This window comes from Triticum aestivum, chromosome 7D (genome assembly GCF_018294505.1).
Source record: "Triticum aestivum cultivar Chinese Spring chromosome 7D, IWGSC CS RefSeq v2.1, whole genome shotgun sequence".
In the NCBI taxonomy this organism is placed as follows: Eukaryota; Viridiplantae; Streptophyta; class Magnoliopsida; order Poales; family Poaceae; genus Triticum; species Triticum aestivum.
Window position 1 is genome coordinate 405,890,106 of NC_057814.1, and position 10,148 is coordinate 405,900,253.

Consider the following 10,148-nt stretch of genomic DNA (forward strand, 5'->3'; position numbering starts at 1 on the left):
GGTGGCCCCACCCGGTGGACCCCCGGGACCCTTCCGGTGGTCCCGGTACAATACCGGTGACCCCCGAAACTTTCCCGGTGGCCGAAACTGGACTTCCTATATACAAATCTTTACCTCCGGACCATTCCGGAACTCCTCGTGATGTCCGTGATCTCATCCGGGACTCCGAACAACTTTCGGGTTACCGCATACTAATATCTCTACAACCCTAGCGTCGCCGAACCTTAAGTGTGTAGACCCTACGGGTTCGGGAGACACGCAGACATGACCGAGACGACTCTCCGGTCAATAACCAACAGCGGGATCTGGATACCCATGTTGGCTCCCACATGCTCCTCGATGATATCATCGGATGAACCATGATGTCGAGGATTCAATCAATCCCGTATACAATTCCCTTTGTCTATCGGTATGTTACTTGCCCGAGATTCGATCGTCGGTATCCCAATACCTCGTTCAATCTCGTTACCGGCAAGTCACTTTACTCGTTCCGTAATGCATGATCCCGTGACTAACTACTTAGTCACATTGAGCTCATTATGATGATGCATTACCGAGTGGGCCCAGAGATACCTCTCCGTCATACGGAGTGACAAATCCCAGTCTCGATTCGTACCAACCCAACAGACACTTTCGGAGATACCTGTAGTGTACCTTTATAGCCACCCAGTTAGGTTGTGACGTTTGGTACACCCAAAGCATTCCTACGGTATCCGGGAGTTGCACAATCTCATGGTCTAAGGAAATGATACTTGACATTAGAAAAGCTCTAGCAAAACGAACTACACGATCTTGTGCTATGCTTAGGATTGGGTCTTGTCCATCACATCATTCTCCCAATGATGTGATCCCGTTATCAATGACATCCAATGTCCATGGTCAGGAAACCATAACCATCTATTGATCAACGAGCTAGTCAACTAGAGGCTTACTAGGGACATGTTGTGGTCTATGTATTCACACATGTATTACGATTTCCAGTTAATACAATTATAGCATGAACAATAGACAATTATCATGAACAAGGAAATACAATAATAACCATTTTATTATTGCCACTAGGCCATATTTCCAACAATTGTTTCATGACCTGCGTGTCATGAGTGCGGCAACCGGCAGGAGCCATATGGTTGTCCCATTATTGTATTAATGACCTGCGTGTCAACATGAGAAGCCATGTAATGTAATTTACTTTCAGTAGATATTAGTTTTCAATAGCATAGTATCTTATGTAACACTTGGCGGTTGACACCATGGCGTGGAGATGGAGATCACCACGAGGACAACCATGCATGGGCAGACCACGCACGTGGAGATGGAGATCACCATGCGATGTGGAAAGGGGTTATACCATATCACACATATATAAAATGCCTGTGAAAGTTTATCCCTTTTATGCACCCTTCTTTTGCATGGTAGATGTTTTAAGTAGGGTGATCCCTCAAAGAATGTCAAGTACAAATGCCTCCCCAATTGCTGCACCTTCACATGTCAAGTATATTTAGTGGCGGGCCTATGAAATTAGGGTGCCACTAGATCTCCTTGAAGTGATGGGTTTGTGTCGGACACTTACACGCGAAGCATTGGTTGACTTGTCATGGCTATCAAAACAGTTTTGGGCCACAAGGCGTAGGAGTTGGCGAGGCATGAGATGTCCCCAACAACAAGAGTCGTATGGAGATACAATTAGCAAGAGTTGCTTACCGAGTGATCTTGTCCTCTAGCGGTGATGCAAAAGCTCACTAGTTGACATGTTGATCTTGGATCTTGAATCACTAAGTATCAACCGAGGGATGTTGATTTTAGTGGGAGTAATGATCTTATTAAAATGTTTAATATGAATTACTCTTCATGAATACATGTCTTAGTGTTTTGCATATTTCTATTGTAGATCAATGGCACCACCTGCTCAAGTTACCCCTTTTGCGTTGAAATCAATCCTGGAAAAAGATAAATTGAATGGAACAAACTTTACCACCTGGTATAGAAACCTGAGAATTGTTCTTAGGCATGAGAAAAAGGAACAAGTTCTAGAGAATCCGCTTCCAGAGGAACCTGCCGATAATGCTAATGCCACAGCCAGAAATGCCTACCAGAAACTCGTTGATGAATCAAACAAGATCAGCTGTCTCATGCTGGCTTCTATGGAGCCCGATCTGCAGGAGCAGTTTGAAAATATTGAGGCTTTTGATATGATCGAGAACCTTAAGAGCATGTTTTAAATGCAGGCTAGGACCGAAAGGTTCAAGGTCTGGCGATCCTTGATGGATTGTAAGCTGAAAGAGGGTGATCCACTGAGCCCGCATGTGATCAAGATGATCGGGTACATGCAAGCTCTGGATAGGCTGGGCTTCCCACTTGGGGATGAGTTGTCCACAGATACAATTTTGGGTTCTCTTCCGGATAGCTATGGGCCGTTCATCTCGAACTACCATATGCATGGGATGGAAAAGAAGCTCACTGAATTGCATGGGATACTCGAAGTGGCAGAGCAGGATATCAAGAAAGGTACGCATCGTCAAGTGTTGATGGTGCAGAATTCGGCTAAGTTCAAGAAGAGTTGGTCCAAGAAAAAGGCTAAGGCAAAGGGCAAGGAGAAGGAGGCAATTCCAACTACCACCGCTGCGCCTAAGTCAGGGACGGCCTCGGGGAGTATTTGCTTTCATTGCAAGGAACCCGGACACTGGAAAAGGAACTGCAACAAGTGGCTTGCCGAGAAGGGCAAGAAGACTGGAAGTATGACTTCTTCTTTAGGTACACTTGTTGTATATGTTATAGACATTTATCTTGCTGATGTTTCTAGTAGCTCTTGGGTATATGATACCGGATCGGTTGTTCACATATGCAACTCGATGCAGGGGCTAAGCAGAACTAGGAATGTCACAAGAGGAGAAGTCGACATACGCATCGGGAATAAAGCAAGAGTTGTTGCATTGGCCGTCGGCACTATGCAACTTAATTTACCTTCAGGATTTGTAATGGAACTTGATAATTGTTACTATGTTCCTGCTTTGAGTCGAAACATTATTTCTGCCTCATGTTTGATGAGACAAGGTTAAGAATTCAGTATTAAGGACAATGGTTGTTCTATTTACTTGAATAATATGTTTCATGGCTTTGCACCCGTTGTGAATGGGTTATTTATCCTAGATCTTGAAGGTGAATCAGTCTATAACATAAATGTCAAGAGGCATAAGCCTAATGAGATAAATCCGACTTACATCTGGCATTGTCGACTAGCACACATTAGTCAAAAGCGCATGAAGAAGCTCCATGATGATGGAATTCTAACTTCGTTTGAATTTGAATCATTCGATGCATGCGAGTCTTGCCTACTCGGTAAGATGACTAAGACTCCTTTTACAAAGAGTTGTGAGAGGGCGTCCGAGCCGTTGGAACTTATACATAGTGATGTATGTGGACCAATGAGCACGACAGCCAGAGGTGGTTTCCAATACTTCGTGACTTTCACCGACGACTTGAGTAGATATGGATATGTTTACTTGATGAGGCACAAGTCGGAAACTTTTGAAAAGTTCAAGGAGTTTCAGAACGAAGTGGAAAATCAACTTGGCAAGAGAATCAAACTTCTACGATCTGATCGTGGCGGTGAGTATATGAGCCAGGAGTTTGATGATCATCTGAAGAATCGTGGAATAGTTCCACAACTGACTCCTCCGTGTACGCCACAGAGAAATGGTGTGTAAGAACGGAGGAATCGAACCCTGTTGGACATGGTCCGATCGATGATGAGTCAGTCGGATTTACCCTTGTCATTTTGGAGATACGCTCTAGAAACTGCAGCTTTCACACTAAACAGGGTACCATCTAAGTCCGTAGATAAGACACCATATGAGATATGGACTGCGAAGAGTCGCAGTTTGTCTTTTCTGAAAGTTTGGGGATGTGAAGCATATGTCAAGCGACTCCAATCGGATAAGCTCACACCCAAATCGGACAAGTGCATATTTGTGGGATATCCAAGGGAAACCTTGGGATATTACTTCTACAACCGTGAAGAGGGCAAAGTGTTTGTCGCTCGACATGGAGTTTTCCTTGAGAAAGAGTTTCTCAATCGGAAGGCTAGTGGGAGGACGGTCCGACTCGAAGAAATTCGAGAACCACACAGGGACGTTCTGGTAGGTGATACTGTCACACCGGAGTTAGTGAGGGAACCCGTAGTGGAGTCGACACCGGTTCCACGTAGGTCTGGAAGGTTGCGAAATTTGCATGACTGCAATGTGTTGTTCTTGGAGAACAACGAGCCGACTACGTATGCAGAAGCGATGGAGAGCCCTGATTCCGAGTTATGGCTTGAGGCCATGAGATCCGAATTAAAGTCCATGGATGACAATCAAGTTTGGAACTTGGTTGATATGCCAGATGGCGTTCGAGCCATTGAGTGCAAGTGGATCTTTAAGAAGAAAACTGATATGGACGGAAATGTCACAGTCCATAAGGCTCGACTTGTCGCTAAAGGTTATCGACAAGTTCAAGGAGTTGACTACGATGAGACTTACTCACCGGTAGCGATGCCTAAATCAATTCGGATCATTCTTGCTATAGCAGCATATTTCGACTATGAGATATGGTAGATGGATGTCAAAATGGCTTTCCTTAATGGAAATTTAACCGAGGATGTGTATATGAGACAGCCGGAGGGTTTTGTCGTTCCAAAGAAGTCTAGCATGGTATGCAAGCTTCAGAGATCCATTTATGGATTGAGGCAAGCATCTCGGAATTGGAACATTCGTTTTAATGAAGCAGTTAAAGAGTTTGGCTTCATCAAGAATGATTGTGATCATTGTGTATTCAAAAAGGTCAGTGGGAGCTCAGTCGCATTTCTGATCTTATATGTGGATGACATATTATTGATTGGAAATGATGTTCAAATGCTTGAATCTGTCAAGGACTCATTGAAAAATAGTTTTTCTATGAAGGACTTGGGAGAAGCAGCTTACATTTTGGGAATCAAGATCTATAGAGATAGATCGAGAAGGCTTATTGGATTAAGCCAGAGTGCGTATATTGACAAGGTGTTGAAGCGGTTCAACATGCAAGATGCCAAGAAAGGTTTCTTGCCCATGTCACATGGCATTAGTCTTAGCAAGACTCAGAGTCCTACGACTCCTGATGAGCGAAGACGCATGGATGGGATTCCGTATGCTTTGGCTGTTGGGTCCATCATGTATGCTATGGCATGTACTCGTCCCGATGTTAGTTTTGCTCTTAGCGTGGTGGGCAGATGCCAGGCTGATCCAGGTGAGAGTCACTGGACAGCGGTTAAGAATATCCTTAAGTACTTGAGAAGGACTAAGGATATGTTCCTGGTTTATGGAGGTGAGGATGAGCTCGTTGTAAAGAGTTACACCGATGCTAGTTTCCAAACCGATAGGGATGATAGTCGATCGCAATCTGGGTTTGTGTTCATTCTGAACGGAGGAACAGTGAGCTGGAGGAGCTCCAAGCAAGATACGGTAGCTGATTCTACAATAGAGGCTGGGTACATTGCGGCTTCTGAAGCTGCAAAAGAGGATGTTTGGGTGAAGAATTTCATTTCTGATCTTGGTGTGGTTGAGGGAGCGTCTAAGCCATTGTACCTCTATTATGATAATAGTGGTGCCATTGCGCAAGTCAAGGAACCACGAAACCATCACAAAACCCAGCACATACTCAGGCGTTTTAACCTTATTCGCGACATTGTCGAAAGAGGTGATGTAAACATATGCAAGGTACACACAGATGCAAATGTTGTTGATCCATTGATGAAGCCTCTCCCACGGCCGAAGCGTGAGGCGCACATGAGCTCCATGGGCATAAGATGCTTAAATGATTGACTCTAGTGCAAGTGGGAGACTATTGGAGATATGCCCTAGAGGCAATCATGTGATGATGATATTTCCATATGTATTCATGAGTCCTTTGTATTGTCCTTGAACATCATCAATGATATGTATCAATAAGTATGTGACTTGTTTGTGGAACTATGTATTGTATGATGATTGTTCTAATGGTCCCTAGTTGATAAGGTTATGCAGACACATATCCTTGACTAGTATACAACTAGGTTGATGACTATGTTTCACAAGTCATGTGCATGGAGATGCTAAACCAATAGTATGGACTCGGGGATGAAGATCACCGAGTCGGACAGGCCCACTTTGAGACGCAGCGAGAGATTGTCATCTGTTAGTCTCAAGTACATGTCTATGCCATGTCCTTGACCTGAGGTCCTCACATGTTCTCGGGATGAGGATCGACTCACTTAGGGTCTATCAAACGCTACTCCATAACTGGGTAGTTATAAAGGTAGCTTTCGGGTGAGTCATGAGACATGCCGCGAGACATGGTTGACCAAGATGGGATTTGTCCCTCCTATTTGGAGAGATATTCTCTGGGCCCTCTCGTGTGGTCAGATTCAGAAAGCATGGCCATGCGTCTTGGGTTAAGTGTTAACCCAGTTCGGGAATCTGTATCACGATTTCGAGAAGGGAGGTCGAGCTATCACAAGGGTGACAAGTATTCGCCTTGAGCTCGATAACAAATATCATGAGGCAAAAGGAATGTTGCATATGACACATTGTCGAGGTTCGTCAAACAACTTTACGCACACATGGGAGTTGGCATGTTCTGCTAGGAGCCGCTACCAATTATCGACTTGATCGTGTCCATGTGTATGTGAACCTATAGGGTCACACACTTAAGGGGCTGTAGCCCATTCGGATTGGATCTGAGTGGAAAATGGACGCAGACTCCTAGTGGGCTCAAGTGTTGAGCCCACCTCGGAGGTCTATATAAAGGGGAGTGGGCGCACCACTTAGGCACATATTGATCCAACCATCGATAGATGCCGCCACTCCCCACGCCCATGACGTGCGACCGGACCTAGCAGTCCGCCGCCTGCCGCTGCACCCCGCACGTGTGGATACCTTGGAGGCATCGCATCTGCGGTGCTTGGACGAACCGTTCGAGCGAACCGCGAGGCGCCGTTCGTGGGTCTTTGCTGTTTGCGGGGATCGACGACGTGAGGAGGAGACGGCTTGGGAGATCGGCTACACGCATCACCAACTCTACTTCCGCTGCGGTGACTATGTGTCTAGTGGTAAACCCGATCCCGTGATCTATTTCCAGCAGCATGATCTTGGGTGCGCGGTAGAAAATTTTATTTGGCGCTAGCGTAGCGTACCGCGTGTTCCAACAATCCCGCGGCTGGCAGCAGTGTCCAACAGGCGGTGTAGAGGGTCAATTGCCAGGATGAACAACAACAGGGACATGGGTCGCCCTCCCGAAGCCCGCAAGCATGAAAGAATCCCGGTCCATGAGTTTCGTTGAGCAAGCTGATGACCCACAAGTATAGGGGATCTATTGTAGTCCTTTCAATAAGGAAGAGTGTCGAACCCAACGAGGAGCAGAAGGAAATGACAAAGCGGTTTTCAGCAAGGTATTCTCTGCAAACACTGAAATTATCGGCAACAAATAGTTGTATTATAAGATAATTCGTAATGGGTAACAAGTAGCAAAAGTAAACAAGGTGCAGCAAGGTGGCCCAATCCTTTTTATAGCAAAGGACAAGCCTGGACAAACTCTTGTATAAAGCGAAGCGCTCTCGAGGATACATGGGAAATGTTGTCAAGTTAGTTTTCATCATGGTCATATGATTTGCGTTCGTTACTTTGATAATTTTATATGTGGGTGGACCGGTGCTTGGGTGTTGTCCTTCCTTGGACAAGCCTCCCACTTATGATTAACCCCTCTCGCAAGCATCCGCAACTATGAAAGAAGAATTAAGATAAATCTAAGCATAGCATGAAACATATGGATCCAAATCAGCCCCTTACGAAGCAATGCATAAACTAGGGTTTAAGCTTCTGTCACTCTAGCAACCCATCATCTACTTATTTCTTCCCAATGCCTTCCCCTAGGCCCAAACAATGGTGAAGTGTCATGTAGTCGACGTTCGCATAACACCACTAGAGGATAGACAACATACATCTCATCAAAATATCGAACGAATACCAAATTCACATGATTACTTATAACAAGACTTCTCCCATGTTCTCAGGAACAAACATAACTACTCACAAAGCATATCAATGTTCATAATCAGAGGAGTATTAATTATCATTAAGGATCTGAACTTATGATCTTCCATCGAATAAACCAACTAGCATCAACTACAAGGAGTAATCAACACTACTAGCAACCCACAAGTACCAATCTGAGGTTTTGAGACAAAGATCGGATACAAGAGATGAACTAGGGTTTGAGAGGAGATGGTGCTGGTGAAGATGTTGATGGAGATTGACCCCCTATCGATGAGAGGATCGATGGTGATGACGATGGTGATGATTTCCCCCTCCCGGAGGGATGTTTCCCCGGCAGAACAGCTCTGCCGGAGCCCTAGATTGGTTCCGCCCAAGTTCCGCCTCGAGACGGCGGCACTTCGTCCCAAAAGCTTCCTTCTGATTTTTTTCCAGGTCAAAACACATCATATAGCAGAAGATGGGCATCGGGGGCCTGCCAGGTGGCCCACAAGACCAGAGGGCGCGCCCAGGGGGGTAGGGCGCGCCCTCCACCCTTGTGGATGGTAGGTGGCCCCCCTCTGGTGCTTTCTTCGCCCAATATTTTTTATATATTCCAAAAATATTCATCGTGAAGTTTCAGGACTTTTGGAGTTGTGCAGAATAGGTCTCTAATATTTGCTCCTTTTCCAGTCCAGAATTCCAGCTGCCAGCATTCTCCCTCTTCATGTAAACCTTATAAAATAATAGAGAAAGACATAAGTATTGTGATATAATGTGTAATAACAGCTCATAATGCAATAAGTATCAATATAAAAGCATGATGCAAAATGGACGTATAACAGGCAGGAGGAGGATGCCGAGGAGATGAGTAGGGAGATCCAGTCTCTCCACCTCGACGAGAGCCCCATGCGCTGCAGCGGCTCGAGCAGGTAGGCCCAGGAGACGGAAGCAAAGGCCCGAGCAAAATCCAGTTTGAAGAACAAAGCTTGCTTTTTCTCTCTATGAAGCATCCGGACACAACCCTGAACGTACTGAAAACTGTCGTGAATGCACTTCCCCTTCTGAAAAGTTGTTTGCGCTGGAGAGTTCACTCCGCTAAGGGCAGATGATAGCCGAAGCGCCAGCACCTTAGAGATCAACTTCGCCATGCAGTGAATTAGGCTGATTGGTCTAAAGTGGTTGAGCTCTGACGCACCATCCTTTTGGGGCAGTAAGACAATGAGAGTCATGTTGATATCAGAGAAGTTCTGCCCAGCCAATTGATAGAATTTGTGGAATGTAGCCATGACCTCATCTGTGATGATCGACCAGCACGAGCGAAAGAATTGTCCGGTGAAGCCGTCGGGGTCGGGCGCCTTTTCAGTTTGGGAGGCAAGGATTGCCGCCCAGACCTCGACCATGGAGAAAGGAGCGTTGAGCTCCGGCAAGCTCACCACCGGGACATTGATCGCATCCCAATTCAGCGTGCAGCTTGACCCAGAGCCCCAACGAAGTGATCATGGATAACTTTCTCCTTCTCTGCGTGATCAGTAGCAGCCCTGTTCCTGATGGTGATCGAGTGAATGAAGTTTTTCCGCCTGGGAGATCTCATTTTCACATGGAAAAGCCTGGTGTAAGCATCTCCCGCCCATAGCCAACAGATCCTTGATGCTTGTCTTCGTCTTGCTCTCTCAATCGCAGCAATCCCGACGACTTTGGTCTTTAGCTTCTTCCTCAGGTCAAACTCTGCCGCAGTTAACTGCCTGTTCTCTCGAGCCATGTCAAGCCGAAGGATGACCTCATTTGCGATGTGGAACTGCATCTTTGCATTACCGAACGTGGCCTTACTCCAAATTTTCAAATCTGCGGCGACGCGCGCCAACCTCTTCTTGATCCTGACGAACGGGCAGTCATGCAGGACCGGCCTCTGCCAAGCATGCATGACAGTCTCGAAGAAGTGCGGGAATTTTGGCTAGAAATTCTCGAACCTGAATCTTGCTTGTCTGTACGGAGTGACAGCCTTGGCGAGGATCAACGGGCAGTGGTCGGAGAAGGAGGTGGAGGCCGCCGTGAGCAAGTAGCCGTCATGCATCATATCCACTGGTTGTTGCTTGATTCAATATGTAGCCCTTCATTTTATTTTAT